The 20,944-nt window shown below is 35.5% G+C and overlaps 1 pseudogene across 1 annotated transcript; it reads right to left on the bottom strand.

The window, feature by feature from the left end:
• Window positions 1-1,267: 1,267 nt before the first annotated feature.
• Window positions 1,268-19,025, bottom strand: LOC309608725 (proline-rich protein 13 pseudogene; annotated as a pseudogene). Its single transcript has 2 exons — window positions 19,002-19,025; window positions 1,268-16,735 (listed from the first exon to the last, which is right to left on the bottom strand). The product of its transcript is annotated as a proline-rich protein 13 pseudogene (transcript).
• Window positions 19,026-20,944: the final 1,919 nt, after the last annotated feature.

Raw genomic sequence — 20,944 nt, 5'->3', positions numbered from 1 at the left:
GGGGGGGTGGAATGGAAGGGGAATGTTGTTGGGGGGGGGAGGGGAATGGGAACAGGTACAGGGAGAAAAAGACTAGGAACTAACTTTTAAACCTGTTAAGTTTGAAATGCAGATGTAGGGTAAGCAATTGAATGTATATGTTTGTAGTTCAGAGGAGAGGTATGGGTTTGAAATAAAATTTAGGAATAATCTGTATAGATGTTAGTAGGCTGTGAGACTAGATGAGACCACATAGGGAGTACATATGAATAGAAAAATATAAATATAAGGAGAAGAGGTCCAAGAACTGAGTCCTGGGACATTCCACTGATTAAAGGTTGGAGGAGATGTGGAGAGACCAGAAAAATAGACTAAGACAAAGCTGCCTGAAAGTTAGGTAGGAAACCAAGTGAGGTTGGTGTCCTGAAAGAAAAAGTGAAAAAATAAAGTATTTTAAGTTTTAGAAACTGCTGATGAGTCAAAAAGTATGATGGCTAAGAATTAATTTCTGGATTGAACAATGATCAATGATGACACTGGTTACTGCACTTTTGATATAGCATGGGGGGTAAAGACCTGTAGTGGTCCAAGAAGAAATGGAAGAAGATAAATTGGTGATAATAAATATAGAAAAATGCCTTATAGGAGTTTTACTGTGAAGACCAGTAGGAAAATGGGGCAGTATTTCCAAAGAGAAATGGGAGTAATATAAATTTTGTTCTTTTTGAGAAGAGATATAATAACACATTTATAAGTTGATGTAAAAGATCAAGTAGGGAAGGAAAAACTGCTGTGCAAGGGATCGGTTATAATTCACCATGGAATTTAAGCCTACTAAAAAGGAGGTGAGAACATGAGAACATGTGACACTCTCGCCTCACCTCAGCATACAGTAGCAGTTAAGGCCGAGAGTGTAGGAGTCAGACCACCTGGTTTGGAATTCCACTTCTGCCACTTACCAGCACTGTGACTTAGGCAAGCTATTAACTTCTCTGTATCTCACTTTCCTCACCCTAAAATGGTGATAATAATTAAACCTTCCTCAGAAAGTTGGTATGAGAACTGAATTAGTTAATGCTTGTAAAGAGGTTACAAGAGCAAGTATAATATCCTGGCATGCATATATATAGATATATATATATCTATATATATCTATATATATCTATATATATCTATATATATCTATATATCTATATCTATCTATCTATATATCTATCTATCTATAGATAGATAGATAGATAGATAGATATAGATATATATAGATATATATATATATAGATATATATAGATATCTATATATATATATATATCACATGCAAAAATAAATAAGTAAATTCCTAGTGATAGTCCTCTTACCTGACTCGTTTTTTGTTTTTTGTTTTTCCCCTTTAGTCCAAATAACACTACTAACGATTTGCTCTCCTAAAGCGGTAACACTTCTGTAACAAGAATGTAAACTAGGCTTCTGAACTAGAAAGCAGCAGTTAGGACATGGCCGTGGTACTGACCTGCTTCATGTTCAGTTTTATTGTAACTCAAACTCCTTAGCTATAAAACGAGAAGAATAAACCTATTTCCTAGTGGTTTTTGAATAATAAATGAATAAGGCATATAAACCACTTTGTCCAGTACATGTAACCTGGTATACACTCAATTAAGAATGGCTATTAATATTGTTATGCTACCCTTACATTTTGGCAACTTGGCTGACATGGATACACTATGGGAAGGAGAGTGAAATCCACTGAGATTAAATTTCTTTCTTTTGCCAACGTCTCCCATTCTTCTTATCTATATTTCATGTAGAAAGATAAAACTTAAAAAGCATGATATTCACCAGAGAATGAAAGCATTTGGATCATAATGAGAGCAACAGACTTCTTAGTCCAAAAACGATCATTATCAGTGATGGATGCTATAATATTTCTGGTTTTGGCAAGTGGATTGGCATGTAGTCAAAACCATTTTTCTAAAAAAATATTTATTTATTTATTTTTGGCTGCACTGGGTCTTCGTTGTTGCACGTGGACTTTCTCTAGTTGTGGTGAGCAGGGGCTACCCTTCGTTGCAGTGGGCAGGCTTCTCATTGTCATGGCTTCTCTTGTTGCGGAGCACAGGCTCTAGGCGAGCAGGCTTCAGTAGTTGTGGCTCACGGGCTCTAGAGTTCAGGCTCAGTAGTTGTGGCACACGGGCTTAGTTGCTCTGCGGCATGTGGGATCTTCCCGGACCAGGGATTGAACCCGTGTCCCCTGTTGTTGGCAGGCAGATTCTTAACCCCTGCACCACCAGGGAAGTCCCCAAAACATTTATTGATAACAAAGCTGTATTAAATGTTTATTGATTTTTGCATGTTTGTTTGGTGCAGTTTATATTTGTTGAAGCCAAACATCTATAAATGGCCTAATAATAATAAATGCACAGGTGTGGAGAGGATAAAATACAAAGGAAAATAAATGCAAAGGACTGAATCTTTATGTTGAATGTTCATATGTTGAAATCCTATCCTCAATGTGATGGTATTAGGGGAGTGGGAGGTGATTAGGTCATGAGGGTGAGCCCTCATGAATGATATTAGTGCCCTTTATAAAAGAGACCCCAGAGAACTCCCTTCCCCCTTCCACCATGTGAGGACATGAAGACCATCTATGAACCAGGAAGCAGTCTCTCACCAGACAATGAATCTGCCAGCCTTGATCTTGGACTTCCTAGACTCCAGAAATGTGAGAAATAAATGCTGTTGTTTAAGCCACACAATCTATGGTGTTTTTGTTATAGTAGCCCAAACAGAATAAGACAATAAGGTATTTACAGAGATTACGAAGCAGCCAAAAACTAAGTGGTCAACAAAGAGCCATTTAATAATGTTTATACGATAAATATTGCTAAACTGAGTCATCATAGCCCAAAATACATGGGCCAGTTGGGCAGTGTCCTCAAGATACTTTAGTTGTACAGCCAGCAAGCTTCCATACTGGGACTTACTCAATTTGACAGATTTTGGGCTAGGTTGCTAGTTTGGAGGAGAAATCATGAGTTGGCAAGTTTATACAGAATTAGGATGTAAAAATGAACTCTCTACTCCAATAAAGACGTTAAAAAAAAAAAAAAAGAACTCTCTTAGGAAAGAGGAAACCTAGAATTGACATTTTTTATTCAGATGTCATCTGAAGAGCATCTTCAAGGATTTTTCAGAACTGAAATTCTTTCTTGTATACATGACACTGAAACAACTTAGACTTGAGTGACAGTAGAAGAATTTGGAATGAAAAAAATGGGCAATGTTCTTTGTTCATTGAATAGAGACATAAGGCAAAAACAATCCTGCAATAATTCACTACTGTAAACACCATGTGGAAGCATTCCCACAATGAAGAAATTATAGTTCAATATAATTAAAAACCATTTGCTCTAAGTAATAAACAAAATGAAAAGACAGCAACTTGAGGTGGGCTTGTTATAAACTGGAGTTGAATTTGACCTGATAGAAGATAATGGACATCTGCCTCAGACAAACTTGGTTTTTCATCTGTGTGGTGTTGGGCAAAATATGTAGTCTTAAAGCACCGTTTTGTGCATCAGTTAAATAATTCTAACAATATTTGCCTTAAAGTGTTGTTGTAAAGATCATAAATCATTGTAAATGGTCTAGCATAATTTTGGCACAGAGGGGACTCCATGGATATTTGTTGTTTTTGTGGAGCAGTATTTTAACACAATTCATACATAACAGTGGCAACCGAGTGTCCCCAACAAGGAAAATTAAATTGGAGCAATATTCTTTTCTCCTGGTGATTAGAGGCTGGTCGTGTGACCCAGGTATAACTAAGTGGATGCTCCTGTTCTATATTTGAATTTTGAAAGAGGGAAGCAAAGGTGTAAGTCAGAGATATTTGCAAAGCACAGTGGTTCTCAACTGGGGCCCTTTTTGTCTGGAGAAATTTTTGATGTCAAGATTTGGGAAGGGCTACTGGCATCTAGTGGGTGGAAGCCAGAGACTCTGCTAAGCATCCTACAATTCACCAGAAAGCCCCACAAATCAAAGTCTGATCCAAAATGTCAATCATGCTGAGGTTGAGCAGCCCTGGAATAGCACTAGTGGCAGAGTAGACAATGCAGTATCACAGCAGCGAGTGTCAGGAGGTGATAAGGAATGTCTAGCTGTCTGACCAAGCTTCAGTGTCCTGAGCAGATGCCTTCTGTGACAACCTTTTGGCATCTTGACTATGCCGTGTCTCCTAGACTGCCTGCTTGATCTCAGCACCTTTGTTTCCTATATAATTTTGTAAGCTACATGACACACTCTTCCAATAAATTCCCTTAATGCTTAAGTTAATTAAGTTTCATGTTAGCCATCAAGAAAACCTGATTAGTAGAGATCGTCTGTCAATAGCATTTAGCATTATTATTATCATGAGTAATTTCATTATTAATAATAAAGTCATTAGAAGGAGGGAGGATCTAAGCTACTTTTTAACAGTACCAATAGCTACCATTAGTAAGTACTTAAACTTGGCTAGGGAGTATACACATAATATTCAGTTTATTCCCTAAAGCCACTTTAGGCATTAACGTCTCTCTTTAAAAAATGATGACACCGAGGCAACACAAAATCATCCAGCTAATAAGCATAAGTTAATAAGACCCAAGTTACAAATTCAGATCTTTTCAACTATAAAGCAGTTTTTCATTTAACCGTTCTACTTTTCATACACACACACACACACACACACATTATATAACATGCCATCACACTCTCTTCACAAATTACCAGTGGCTTTCCAGGTGTCAATATAGCCATTTTGACTACTTCCTCCTTTCGTTTGGTCTCCTCCTCCATCGACCTCTTCTCTGTCTAATTAGCAGGCCCTTCTATCCAACTCTTGAAATTCAGTGTTCATGTGGTCTTCATCTTTGTCCCTTCTCCTCTCATGCCACACACTCTCTGGATAATCTCATCTATGCTCTATGTCATGTCATGATGCTTTACAAGTTTAATTTATATTAATACTCATTATTTAATCAAGAGTTATATAGAAATAATTTAAATATCAATTAAATATAAAAACATTCAGATATCCATCTGGCTACTTATCAGGTAATATTAAAGAAGAATTCCACCAAATTTTAGAAACAAAATTATCTGAAATAATACTTAGCCTCTAGGGTTCTATCTTATCAGTCGAAACTCTATCATTCATTTCCTCCAAGGTTGGGCTTAGAGTTTGTTATAAAATGTTCTATGCATCTCCAGCAATAGAAGAGCACAATATGAGACCATTCAAATTAAATCATCCCAGGCTCCAGTTTACAGGTGGAGAGAATGGTTTTATTTCCTTGCCGGCATTCTTTTTCCCTGCCATGAAACCCAAATTAGTTATTATTACTGAAGGATAGAAAACCAGAAAGCCTGCTCAAGTTGTCAGAGAATCCTGATCTCTTGTACTGTGATTATAGCTACACAGTGAGAACTAGCAAACCTGTAGAGAATTAGATATTCTTTTTACTTGCTGGTCTGCAGCAGTTTTTCAGAGAGCGGACAGCGGTAGGGTAGAAAAATTCTCTCTCCCTTCATACTACGATTAGCAATAGTTACTCCATAATAAAAGAAGAGCTAGGCTTCTAAAATAGCAGTTCTGTATCACATGACTTTATAAGTTTACACGTTGCCATTTTCCCGAAGGCAAGCTATAATAGTACCAGCAAGGCCAGGTCAGAAGCGGAATCTGGTCTCAATCACACAGTTCTAGAAGTTGGTTTTGAGCCCAGGTCACTAATCCATATTTTTCCATCCTTTCAGTAAATTCCCCTTTTTGAGTACCTGCTGTCCACATTTGCAAGATGACCTCAGTCAGGCCTTCTCATTTCATCAAAGATATTTTAATAATGTTGAACTTCAAAAGGAAAGGGGCCAGACTCTATATTGCTTTGCTTTGAATAAGAAGTATCTGTTCAAATTAATTCTGATATACCCCCTACCAGAAACTGAAATGGCTGGCAATTTTTGAGTCAGTTTATCTCACTTGGCAATCAATCATAATACAAAACATCCGTTTATAGAAAATAGTTCTGTTGAGGGTTTAATAAATAATAGTGGATAGAATTATGATCCTTGATTGATATTTTCCATGAGCTTTGGTTATATGAAAGAGATAGGCCTGTGAATAATATACTCAAAACTAAACTCTATCTTCATAAATATTTAAATTCATTTTCACTGAGTTATTAAAAATAGGTTGAAATATGTTATTTTACATGGATTTCATCTGGATTCTGATACTATTTAGGGATAAAAAAAGAATGACATTTGTGTTTAATATCTAGGGTACCACATGATGTGAAAAGATGTCATGTTGTAACATTTATAATTGCATACTTTATCTGAATACAAATTGGGTTTTTCAGATTCAGCTGGCATTGTGAGATATAGGGCCAGATATAATCACAATATGAACATTTCTTATATGCTCAGTACTATAATTATAAATGCACCATCTTTTTTCCATTTTTTATGGAATTACACAAAATACATTTAATCAGAATTCCTGTATTTGTAAGGCATACATATAGCACTGCTACAAATGGTGAATTCATCTGTGTGAACTCACAATTTTGTATGTATTACAATTATATCTTAGTATATCTGATGTATAATATGCTTACAATTTCATACATCTTATTACTTTGACCTTGCCTTGATCACACTTCCCTTTTGATAGTGGACTTTGGCGTGGTCACAGGCACTATTTTGGATCTGGATAAAGGGAAATGAGTTGAATTGACAGTTAGTTGGGTTTGGTAGGATATTATTATTTGATTTATAGTCATTTCTATGTGTAATTAAGTTCTTGCCAGCCACAGTTAGAATGACCTTCAGAAAGACTTCCATCACTCGCCACATTGACTTACCAGGTGCAAATCATGGACTCATAAAGGTGCCTGCCAGAGGCAATATTACAGTATGACTATGTCCTCTATCTCCTAGCACCAGATGCATGTGGATGGTAAAGGAGAAACAAAATTTGAAATATACAGAACCAGAACCATAACTAGTTTGTGGAAAATTCTTCTAGTCATTATATGTGCAAATATTAAGCAGTAGATTTTAGTTGCTTCAATGCCTAGCAAACACAGAAGTCCTCTTTTGTCAGGAGTGTATTCACTCAAGCAGCAAATTATATGTGCACCCTCTTTTTTAATGGGAATTGTACAAAATGGAAATTATCAGAGTTATTGTGTTTGTGGGGTGGGTGCAGACTGACAGCAGCACTACAAATCTTGAGTACATCTGGATGTGAACCTTCATGTTTTATGTATAGGGATCGTGTCTTAACCTATCTAACACATTTTGTCTTGATAAAGTCTAGCAGTTTCAGATAAAATGATGTTGAAAACTGACACCAATGCAGCAAACAGCCTGAAGAAACAAGTGTTCCAGTGATGAGACTCCTACACATTTGTCAATAATTCAAAATATGTAGTATAAGTCATTTGTTTACAAAACTGAGTAGCTCAATACTACACAGAGACAATTAGAACATGCATTTGAAGTGCTCGTGGGTGGGCCTTAATTTCAGATTAATTTTTTGCATTTTTTTCAGAATTATTAATCTTGCCAAAATTTAAGTATGACAGAAGATATTCTAGTGAAAGCCAGACATGTACACTGAAAGAAAAAAAAAAAGGACCAGCAGAGTTTCAAAATGTCATAACTATTTTATTACATTATAATGCAGCTTAAAACCTCTGATGGTTAAAATTACAAAAAAAATTTTCTAAATTCTCTATCATGAAAAATGAAATTTGGTTAACTAACTAGAAGAAAGACTAAATTATCTTTATATTGACCCTATAGAAAAAGATGTTTCAAAATTATGACTATATGAAGAGATAATAAAAGTCTGTGCTAGAAAAATAAAAAAAAAAAGTAGATACAGATGAATATTCCATAACATTATATAATAGTACACAATATTAACAAAATATATTGCATTATTTTTGTATTTAAAACTTCTGTAATATTTTTGCATGTGCATAAATGAATGTAGTCTCCTGAGAATCTAATAATAATTATTACTAATAACATTTCTGTCCATAGCCTAAGCAACAAAGTCCAGGTAAGTGATCTGTTTATTATGTAACAGTTAAAACAGAAAATTCATTTAGTGTTATAAGTATCATATTCTCCACCCAGATCTCATTACTTTTCTTTGTCAATAATATTCTCCACAGATTCTCAGTAATACTATTTAATAGGTATAGCTTAATAATTCCAGTACAGTTTTTAGAAATGCTTTGCTGGACTCTTGCATTACAAAGGATATATATTTATCATGGGCTGAATGACGGCCTCCAGCTCCTGTCTTCCAATTGCTTAGTCCAAAATCCTTGGCAAAATTCTTTACCCATCTCTTATTCTCATTCCTTTATCTGGTCTATCTGCAAGTCCTACTACCTCTACCTTCAAAATATATTCAGAATCTAGCCATTTCTTACCACATCACTGCTATCTTCCTGATCTAATCCACCATCATCCCTCACCTGGATTATTCTGTAGCTTCCTAATTGATGAGGCTTTTTCCTCCTTTGTCCTCCTTTCCTCCCCTCAGTCTATTATCAATACAATAGCTAGAGTAATTCTGTTAAAAGTCAGATCATGCCACTCTTATGTTCAAATGATTCCAATGCTTTTCCCTCTTATTCTGAATAAAAACCTAAATCCTGACACAATTTACAAGGCCCTGTGTTATCTGGACCCTGCAAACCCTGTATTTCTCTCATCTCATCTTCTACTATTCTCACCTCCTTTCCTCTTCTCCAGTCATGCTGACATCCTAGAGAACACCACTTTCTTGCCTCAAAGATATTTCCTTTGCCAGAAATTCTCTTTCCCTTATACTTGCTTGGCTCTTTATTTCCTTCAGGACTTTACTCTCGAATCCACTTTCTCAGTGAGCTCTTCTTGGGGAACATCTACATTTTCAGCTCTCAGATACTGTACCTCTAACCTCCTTCCTTGTTTTATTATTCCTTATAGTATTTATCAGTATCAAATGTAGTATACTTTGAACTTATTACTATCGTTTGTTTTCTTCACATGCCCACCTGGAACGTGAGCTTCATAAAAGCAGGGATTTTTAGTGTTTTGTTTGTAACTATATCAGCAGTGTCCATAAAAGTGCCCTGCATGAGGTCACTGCACAATAAATATTTAATTTCTTATTAACATAAAGTCAACTCCTCTGAGCGATTTTTAGAAAGTGGTCTGCCTATGAGACTTTTGTTGTATCTTATCAATCCGCTTTCAAACATGTATTACCACTGCTGCTGTTTCTGGTCTTGGCTTTCTCATCTCTCTGCAGAATTACTGCGAGCAGCAGCCTGTAAGTTGTCTCCCTGCTTTTCACAATGCAGCCAGTGTGCTCTTTAGTGAAAGCAAATCTGGTCATGTCCATCCTACTAAATATTCTTCAGTGGTTTTAATCCTGTGTTCTCACTATAAGGTCACTAGTTTCCCTCCTATTCAAGGAGGAATATTGAAAAGATGTAAACAGGAATAATGTATTATGGTATGGGATGAACTTGGATCTACATAAAATTACTGAAAAAGGAATTATTTAGAAATTTTATTACTGTAGTTCTTGTTAGTACAAAATGTTTATGACATATGTCATAATTCATGGCAAGTTACAAATGTGTACAGAAAATAACATTGAGAACTGGGGTCTTAATAACTCAAAGGAAAGAAAATGCTTTCTATTGCTTTTCTTTTTGTGGAGTTGAATGACTTGAATCATTTCTGTTTTCCATGCATGATGTTTTGACCAGCTGCAGGAGTTAGGGGTGTAACCTGTGGTCTTGGAACGACTTAAAAGTAATTAACTTTTTAAAATACCTGCAATCTTAATTTTATTTCATTTTGAAATACCTGCAAGCTAAGCAACACAGGTGATTCATATTTTTGACTGATTATGTGGTTTATACCTAATCCCTTCTAAATTCATCAAACTGAAAACTTAATGTATGGGAATGCTATATAATCCTTTAATTTTATATAGTAAAGATCCCAGAGCTAGAACCTAAGCTGTGTCTATACTGAATATTTAGGCGATTCTGGGTAGATATAAGTAGCCATGGGTAGTTTCATTGGCAGGGATTTTATTTGCCTGTGAACACTGTGAGATAGGTAAAAACTGGAAAGAAAGTGCTTTAGGACTTGAATAAAAGGCAGTAAAAAGATCTTGATAGTGTGAGATGCCTATTTTGCAGATAAATTCCAGAGTTGGAAAAGGTTGTTTTTCCTCATGTCTTGGAATATAGAGAATATAGCATAGGGGAGGAATATCTTTATTAGTGTGGGTAAAAAAGGAAAATAAAGCAGTAAAGATAAGAGAGCATGCACTGGGCAAATACTGTTTGCCTGTTGAACACTGCTTCCTTATTCCAGAAGGAACTCTCCCCTTTCTGGTGGGAATAGCTCCTCCTCCACTCCATCCTCAGGTAGTACTGGGATATTTCCATCATGGAAACACAATCCATTATCCACAGGAATGGGTACAGACTCATGTCAGGTCAATCAACATTTTTCCCCAATGATTTTTGTAATGAGAATTAAAGAAAAAGGGGCCGTTACTCTCTGATGGTGAAATGAATGAAATTCCTAGAGCTGCCAGGTAAAAGTCTCTGATGTCTTAAAAGAATTAGCTTTGTTAAGATAAAGCCAATCTACAGAGAAAGAAAAGAAAAAGAAAGAAGGACAAAATGTGTGAAAGAGAAAGACTGGATGATGGTGGCATTAGAGTTCTCTTAATTGTTTCAGTTTTAGCACAATCTCTGGCTTTCTTGTAGTTCTGGGTTTTTTTAAGGAAGCCAGTGATCTTTCTTTTTTTTTCTGATTTTAATTGAGTTTCTGATGCTTTTACCAGTAGAGATCTAACCAATACAAGGTCTAACTAACATGATAATTTTTCCTCCAGAATAATGGAGAGGAGAGAACAGAATGCAAACCAGAATAGATGGTAAGAGCTCATAATAGGCAGAGTTTCAGGGTACAGGTGCCTGGATTTGTTACCATAAACTTTTGATGACTCCAATTTATTTTTCTCTTTATTTTATTTCATTGTTAATGCCTTGATAAAATTTTCAGATTTTGAGTATATATTCTTTTCGGGTCCTTGAAGACATGGTATTGGTAATGACTCCTAAGAATAACAGTTCTACTCAAAATTCCTCTTACTTGTAGAGGTAGAAGATGAGGGGAATTTCACCTGCTAGGACAAATTTGAGATGAAAAGAGGAATTCTTGATTTAAGGAATATAAGAACAGAATTCTGAGGCAGATCTCTTGGGAGCAGAAATAGCAGGAAAGGTCAAAGTAACCTTGAACCTGAAATAGTTAAACAAATATTGATATCATAATTGTAGCAAAAAACAAGATTATGGACTTGGCTTGAGATTTTCCATAATAAATTTGGGTTGTCCAGCTCACAATAGAATAGTTCTTATATTGAATAATGCAGCTAAAAGTTAGGTGAGTATAAGTCTGTAACCCAGAGTATAATGTCCTCTGGGTCCCTTTCAGGCTTGTAACAGCGCACATGGTTTAGTGAATATTTATACATCTCTACTCATTTCTTTGCAGTCATGACTATTATAAATTGGGAAACTAGTGATAATCTTAGTGATTCGGACTTGGTTCTAGAGTTCTAATGACATATGAATTTCAGTATGGCCTTTTGAGAGACTGCACGTGATATTCTTGTAGGCATGAGTGGTGAGGGAAAGTGATGAGGTTGGAAGAAAACAGGTTCTAGAGTCAGTTTGCCTTAATTAGAGTCCTGGCTCAGCTACTTACTAATGGTACAACTTTGGGAAAGTTACTTAAACTCTGTGTGACTCAGTTTTCTAATCTGTAAAATGGGGATGACAATATTACATCCTCATGGATTGTTGTGATGATTAAGCAACACATAGGGTTCTTGGAGTTGTTTTCAACACACAGAGTTCAAACCATATTTGACAATAAAATACTCAGATGGACTTAATGCCCAGATCCCAATAGTGTTAAATCTATGTGAAAGTTCTGTTTCTTGACCAAGATATATAATGATAAATAGGGTTGGATACAGATAACATGTTAATTGAAATTTATTGATGAGAAAACACTGGGAATATCATTGACATACAAAGTTGAAGATATTGACTGCAAGATAATCCTACGTGGTTAAAACTACAGGGGGAAAATCTGAGAATGTGATATTTAAAATAGAAATTTCTTCAACACCAAAGTAAAAGAATGAATTATTTAAAAAAAAATCTTTACAAGTTCAATATTGAAAAGGTGCAAATAAATAAAAGTATATGTAGGAAAGATTTAAGGAAGAGTTTTGGTCGACTGCAAATATAATGAGTCAGTGACATAGTGAAGATGTCCACCAAACTAACTAATAGCATAGATACAGTGTCCAGAACATGGGAGGTAAGAGTTTTGCTTTACTCTGTGCTTGTCAGACCACATCTAGAATAATACACACAGTTCTTTAAGAGAAATACATTTGAAAACCACGATATATAAGGGAGTTCTATAAAAATTAAAGAAGTTTAGCTTTGTAAAAAAGAGATTTCAGGGTAAAATGATATTTGCCTAACTTAAAGAACTCTAAATTAAATAACAATTAGACTTATTTTATGCAGCTCTCGAAAGCATATTTTATATATGATTAATGAATGAGACTTAGAGGAAAGTATTTTCCATTTTAATACGTCAATTTCTGTTTTCTCAAATGCCACCCAGTTTCTAAACCAATGTTGTTTAAGTCAGAAAGTGTATTAAGATTTCTGCTTGAATGATGAGTACATTCTAGAATAGTGAGCCTACCATATTCTTTTAAGTGTCTGGCACACCTGACATGAGCTCTGAGTAATTTTATGCCCTCCTAGTGGTTCTTCAGGGAACCCAGTGTCTATTCTGTCTTTTGGTAACAATACCTTGATGTACCTTTGACTTACCCCTCCCACAGTCTCAATTCGCTGTGCTTTTTATGAGGTCGACTCAACAACATACTCTGGGTATGGGCACTGTGATTGGCTTAGGGATGATCATATGTCCCAATTTTGCCCAGTAACACTTAGACACAGAATTTTATGTTTGAATTGCTGGAAGAAGATACTTGTGTCCTCCTTAACTCCCCCCCACACCCATCACACATATACACACAAAATGTACTTGTCTGGGAAGCTCCTGTCTTTTCATTAAATCTTTGACAGAAGCCAACAAGAAAGAGAGCAGAATTAAGACGTTTTCTTAGAGTGGGTCCTAGTAATATAATTTGAAACTCTGGTACTAGTATAACCATGGATATTTAACTTTTGTGAGCCAACAAATTCCCTTTTTTATTTATTTTTAAATTTGCTTAAACTTATATGTTTAAATAATTATAAATTCACATAAAATTGCAAAAATTGTACAGACAGATTCCTTGTACCCATCACCCAGCTTCTCTCAATGGTGACATCTTACATAATTATAGTGCATTATCAAAACCAGGAAATTGATTGGTATAGTAGAATTAACCAAACTATAGACCTTGCTCAAATTTTACTGTATTTTGCATGCACTCATTATTTTATGCTGTTGTGTGTAAGTCTATGATATTTTTTCATATGTATAGATTTATATAACCATCATTATAATCAATATAAAGAACCATCATTACATCATTACATCCCTACAAAGCGACTCTCTCATGCTGCCCTCCTTTCTAATCATGCTCTTAACCCATGGCAACCACTTGTGCATTCTCTTTCTCTATAATTTTGTCATTTTGAGAACATTATATAAATGGAATCAGACAGTATGTAACTTTTTGAGATCGGTTCCCCTTTTATTAAAGCCTTTTGAGATTAGTTCCCTTTTGCATTAAATATTTATTATTTATTTAGGTCTTGTGTCACTTCCATCTATGTTCCAGTTGACATAATCCTCAAGGCAGAATTTTTTTTTTAAACCTCTATTGTGTTTGCTCATTCAGTGTAACTGAAATTCCTGCTCTGGTTCTTTAGTTAGCTTCAGTCTCCCCACAGGAAATGAAATTTTACCCCGAAATCCAGCTGTGTGTCTGAGATCTCAACTGGCTTGGCTCTTGCCCCCCTCCCGCCTCCCCCTTAGGAGCTGCAGCTCTCAAACATCCAACCAGTGTATGGAATCCTAGAAAGTCGTAGGCCAGTTGTCAGCTTAACACTCTCACTTTTCAAAGTTCAATTTTGGCAGCTCTTAGTAAAGTATGATTTCTGAATTTTTGAATAGATTCTTTTCACAAGAAGAAATAGGAAAACTTAATTGAATAGCCCTATATCTGTTAATGAAAAATGAATTCAAACATAAAAGAAAATCCCAGGGTCATATCCCATCCCCAGTAAATATTATTAAACATATAAGAAAGAGATAGGAGGAGGGAACATTCTCCAACTTGTCTATAACATCAACACAAACTTGATAATGAATTCTAAAAACGACATCATAAAAAATATTACAGAGTCATATTCCTTGTGAATATAGGTGCAAAAATATTTAACAAAATAGCAAATTGAATCCAGCAATATTTATATATATACACAAAAATATATCATGAATAGGTTGGATATGTCTCATCAATATAAAGTTGGTTTAATATTTGAAAATCAATCAAACAAATTCACTACGTTAACATAACAAAAAGTAAAATACATGAGCATATTGATAGATACAGAAAAAGTATTAAAAAAACATTCAACTGCCATTCATGATAAATGTACTCAGTATACAAGGAAGAGAAAGAAAGATTTTCAATCTCGTAAGGGACATTTATGAAAAACCTATAGTTAACATACTTAATGGTAAAAAATGGAACATTTCCACTTCAAGATTGAGAAATGTGAATATGTTTACTTTTGCTACCTCTATTCAACACTGAGCTGGAAATACTAGTGTGAGGTAAGGAAAATAAATAAAAGACCATTCAGATTAAAACAAAAGAAGTAAAATTGTCATTATACACAGATGACATTATGTTTATGTAGAAAACCCCAAAGGAATCTTAAAAGAAAACCTACTAGAACAGTGAACTTAGCACAGAATACAAAGTTAATACACAAAAATTAATTGTATTTCTATGTATTAGCAACAGAAAACTAGGAAATCAAATTTAAAACACAGCATTCAAGGACAGGAAATATTTAACAAAACATATGCAAATCCTTCTACTATAAACTACAAAATATTGAAGAGAAAAGAGGGAAGACCAAAATAAATGAAGAGATACATAATGTTTGTGCATGTTCGTGCATTATAAGACAAATTGTTAAGAAATCAGTTCTTCAGAATGTCTGTATAGGTTCTATGTAATTCTCTTCAAAAGCCAATTAGTATTTTTTATATAAATCAGAGCCTGGCCTTAGAATTTATAGGAAATACAAAGATTCTAGAATTGACAAAACAATCGTGAAGAAGAACAAAGTTGTTAGACCTTCACTTCCTGATTTCAAGACTTAAAGTTATAGCAGTCAGGACAGTACGGTATTAAAATAAGGATAGACAAGGTGATCAATGAAACAGAATAGAAAGTCTAGAAATATAAAGATGTATTAACAGTCAGTTTTTGTTTTTTGTTTCCAGGAGAAACAGCTTTATTTGGACTGAGAGTTGGAGAGTGAGAGCAGGACCTGAGATAGCATACTGAGCTAAGGGGTAGAGATCAGTTTCCAAAATGGCAGTCAGAGCTCATCAGCCAAATGGACTCCACTTCCCAGCAGCCTTGCAGTGAGTGCAATCAATAAAAGGCCTGCTGGGAAATGTTTATTTGCCACTAAATCACCCAAGCATGCCACAATTACAAGAAAGGTACAGGTCGTTTTTTTCTTTCCATAATTAAATTTCCACAGCATCTCCCCAATCATGAGTATTACAAAAGAGTAAAAAATCACATTTTACAGATTTTAGACTTGTCTTCAGCATTCAGATCAAATCTCACCATCTTCAAAATATAGTTCTGAAAAATTCACCAGCTAAAAGTTCTATCCAAGCAGTGGGAAGACGGCCTTTGCTAGCCCATGGCAATTCTTTTCCCATTTTCCCTAGCCAGTTAGGGTTGAACAGCAGAGTGAGGCTTAGATTACAGGGATGGCGGGGGGAGGGACACAAGGGCTAATTTCCCCCAGTACAAGATGGCATCTGAAGCTTGATGGGAGAGCAGAACTGGAGAGACTTGAGGGAAGGGTCCAGGCCCTGTATTCAGTCAGAGTCACTGCTGGAAGAGGAAGGGGAGGAGGAGGAGGAGGAATGCTTGCCATGTTTGTGGTGTTTCTGCTTCTTTTTATGAGCTTTTTTCATTTTCTTTTGCATCTTCTTGTCGATCACCATTCCTGGTCCTACCATGCCAGGAGTCAATGGATTCACAGGACACATGCCAGGGGCAGGTGGTGGGTATTGAGGGGAGTAGGGGCCTGAGGGTTGGCATCTTGGATACCCTTGTGGCACAGGATGACAGGGCCCACCAGGGGGAAAGGCTGGATTCCCCTGGGGTGCTCCTGGGGGAGTGGGAAAGGGGCCTGGAGGAAAGGTAGGGGTGGCAGGTGGTGGATGGGCAGGATTGCAACCTCCAGGGTACCCAACATTAGGGGGGTGTGGATATGGTCCTGGCTGCCTGGTATTGGGATTCCATATGTTCAGGATTTCCTCCAGCCCAGGAATGGAAAAAGAAGGAAAGTGAGGAATCCAGGTGTCCTGTCACCTTTACACCACTGCTTCAACAGTCAGTCTTTAACAAAGGTAACAATATAATTCAATGGGGGAGAGAAAAGTTCCTGACCAAGTGGATATCCATATGGAAAAAACAAAAACAAACCCCAAAACTTTGATTCCCCTCGCACTTCACTCACATACATATTTTATTCAAGAAGGATCATAGACATAAATATAAAGCTAAAACTATATCTCTTATAGACAAAATACATGAGAAATTTTTCATGAACTTTGGGTAGGCAAAGATTTCTCAGGTAAGACACAGAAGGCAAAAACCATACAAGAAAATATTTATAAATTATATTTCATCAACTTAAAAATTTTGTTATCAAAAGAAATAGTTAACATTAATGAAAAGGTAAGCCACAAACTGGGAGAAAATATTATAGTATATATGTATCTAATAAAAGACATAGCTAGTATATATAAAGAATATGGAAGGGTATAATATAAGAATATATATAACATATAAATAATATAGAAAGAACTCCTATAACTCAATACTAAAAAGACAAACAACCCAATTAAAAAAAGAGTAGAGCTTTAAACAACAAGACAAATATGCAAGTAGCCAATAAGCACAAGAAAAAGTGCTCAATTTTATTAGTTCTCAGGGAAATTCTAATTAAAACTGCCATGAGATACCATTTCCCACCTTTAGAATGGCTAAGATTAAAAGTGTTTTTAGGGATGTAATGTACAGCATATTGACTATAATTAATAATACTCTATTGCAGGGCTTCCCTGGTGGTGCAGTGGTTAAGAATCCGCCTGCTATTGCAGGGGACATGGGTTCGAGCCCTGGTCCGGGAAGATCCCACATGCCGCGGAGCAACTAAGCCCTGTGCGCCACAACTACTGAGCCTGCGCTCTACAGCCCGCGACCCACAACTACTGAGCCCGCGTGCCACAGCTACTGAAGCCTGTGCGCCTAGGGCCCGTGCTCCACAACAAGAGAAGCCACCACAGTGAGAAGCCCGTGCACCGCAACCAAGAGTAGCCCCCCCTCGTCACACCTAGAGAAACCCCATGTGCAGCAACGAAGACCCAATTCAGCCAAAAATAAAAATAAATAAAATAAAATAAAATTTAAAAAATACTCTATTGTATATTTGAATGTTGCTAAGAATAGATCTTAAAAGTTCTCATCACAAGAAAAAAAATACGTTAACTATGTTTGGTGATGGATGTTAACTAGACTTATTATGATGCTCATTTCACAACATATACAAATATCAAATCATTATACTATATACCTGAAACCAATATAATGTTATACGTCAATTATATCTCAATTTTTAAAAAGGTGTTTGTAAGGGTATGGAACAATTAGAACCCTCAGAGATTGATACTGGGAGTACAAAATGGTGCAACCGCTTTAGAAAAGAGTTGTCTAGTTTCTTGAAAAGCTAAAAAAAATTTCCTAGCAATTCTACTTCTAGAAATTTACCCAAAAGAAACAAAATCTTGTATTTATAAAGAGACTTGTAAAAAATAAATAAAAATTTAGAAAAGACTTGTATAGAATGCTCATAACAACCTCTTTTGTAATAAATAAAAACTGAAAGCATCCCAAATATTCATCAGCTGGGAAATGGACAAACTGTGACATAGTCATAGAGTGGAACACAACTGAGCAATAAAGATAACTGAACTGCTGATACATGCAACAATATGGGTAAATCACAAGAACATAATTTTGAATGAAAATAAAACAGACTCAAAAGAGTATATACCTGTAATTGTATGTAGCTACTGTTCAAGAACAAGGAAGACCCTTCTGTGGTGAAAGAAACCATGGTAGGCTCAGTGCTAGGATTAGGAAGACCTGACTGGAAACCAGCAGGAGGAAACTCTATCTTGATTGAGGCACTCAATACTTGGGTATATATATATTCATCAAAATTCATTACACATAAGATATGTGGTATTACTGTCATTTAAATTATATATCAATAAAAAATTGAAACTGAAGAAAAAATTTTCTCAAATACTGACAATTTCCAAAATCAATACATATTCAATATATATCTTTAGACACACTGTGATTTGAATTTTTGCTGTCTATTTTGAATATCATTCTTCTTTATACCAACGTCAGTTCCCCAAGGTTTAGTACCTCCCAATTCCAACATTTCCCCATTTCTAACTGGTCATCTGTTGAGGTCTCAGACTATTTCAACAATAATTCTGCCCAAGTAATAGAAATAAGGACTCATTAGCTATAACTAAGTGTATAGAAACTTACTTGCAAGTGTGATGAGTTCCCCATCACTCTGGATATTCAATAAGGTCAGATAGTCATTTTATTCAGTAGGTGTTCTGTAATACCTGTTATATGCCTGTTACTGTCCTAGGGTTGTATAGCTTCAATAAATCAGGAATTAATAACTTGCAGCTGTACTTTTTAAATTTAGTCTTTTCCGTTTTCTGGCATTGCTTAGCTGCAATGATGACTGTACTTACATATACAATGGGAATAAAACCATAGGGCAGGGTTTTCATCCTGGTCATTTTTATGATCAGCAGTTCCTTCAAAGTGACCAATTTACTGGTAATTCACATCATTTTGGGGAACAAGACAAATGAATCAATCTCATTATATTCTTTGTTACATACTGGCATGATCTATGATTGTGAAAAGTTTTTGTATAAAATACTTCACTGAAACCAAAAAAAAAATCACTATCTGCAATGTAAACTCTTCACATTAGGTCATGTGTTATTCATTTGATAAAATGAATCAGAATATTTTCATTCATAAATGCAATATAGCTAAAATAAACACAAAGTTGTCAAAATCTACAATAAAATATGTAGGGTCTCCCCTCTATTTTGTTAATTCAGAACTATTTTATATTTCTTTGGATATATACGTACTATATTTATCTAATCTATTCTTGTCTTGAAATCAAAGATATTATAAAATATAGGCTTTTATTATTGCTACAACTATTAAATTAATCTACTAATAAGTTCTGTGATAAAATCCATTACTTATTCAAATAATCAGAGCTGTCAAAATTATCAACTTAGTAAGCAAAACTTTTGTTTGCCAACTTATTACCTAAATTAGATGAGATTAATGTAAAATTTTAGTTACATTTTTCAACCGCTCTCAACATATACTTTTTGTTTCACTGAATTTTGTTTTTATAATGTTAATATGCTCTATATTATATCAAATGCCTTTTTATAAGACTTAAAGCAAATACTAGCTAAAGAATTCTGTGTTTGCCAAATTCTGAATAGGAAATAGAAAATTAGATTAGAGTTATTTAGAAATATTTAATTTTATAAACTTCAAAGTAATTCATAGTCAATGGAAATAGTGTCAACTTTTTATCTATTGTGAAACTATCTAATTGCATAACAGGGTTGCTAGTACATTGTGATTCAACACAGTTTAAGAGAAAATTTGTAAATATATTTTTATAAATTCCCAGCTAATTATTAAAGATATAATATCATAAAATCTATTTATAAATGTAAATTCATGTTTTATTTGTTTGCCTAAATTATTCCCATGGGAAAAAATGTCTTCCATACCTTAAACAAAATATTTAAGCTTCCATTTTAAGATCTGCTTGTCAGTGGTGAAATTAAGCATGATTATTTTAGTTCAATTAAAAAGGCATTTTGACAAAAATGCTGAAGGGATCCATGGGATAACAGGCTGAACTGTAACAGCATCTGCTACAGAGCTCTAAACCCTCATGATTAAAACTGGGGCAACAGTTCCAAAATCGGTAGAGCAAGTAGGATAGGAGAGTGAGACATGAGATGCTCTGTGGCTTCATCCGGGCCACTCTGGACGTCTGTGGGAGGCAAGCCAATCTGTACACTTCCCTGGGGCACTGTGACCTGGAGCTGAGAGAAACCCTTTGCCTTTGGCTGTGGAGTTGTGATAAGCAGTGTGGCTGACAGGGTCTTGGTGTTCCGGCCAGGTGTCAGGCCTGAGCCTCTGAGGTGGGAGAGCCAAGTTCAGGACATTGGTCCGCCAGGGACATCCTGGCCCCACATAATATCAATTGGCGAGAGCTCTCCCAGAGATCTCTGTCTCAATGCTAAGATGCAGCTCCACTCAACGACCAGCAAGGGCCAGTGCTGGACACCCCATGCCAAACAAATAGCAAGACAGGAACACAATCCCACCCATTAGCAGAGAGGCTGCCTAAAATCATAAAAAGT

This window comes from Balaenoptera borealis, assembly GCF_965194805.1.
Source record: "Balaenoptera borealis genome assembly, chromosome: 13".
Lineage (NCBI taxonomy): Eukaryota > Metazoa > Chordata > Mammalia > Artiodactyla > Balaenopteridae > Balaenoptera > Balaenoptera borealis.
This window is presented reverse-complemented; position numbering and strand designations above follow the sequence as displayed.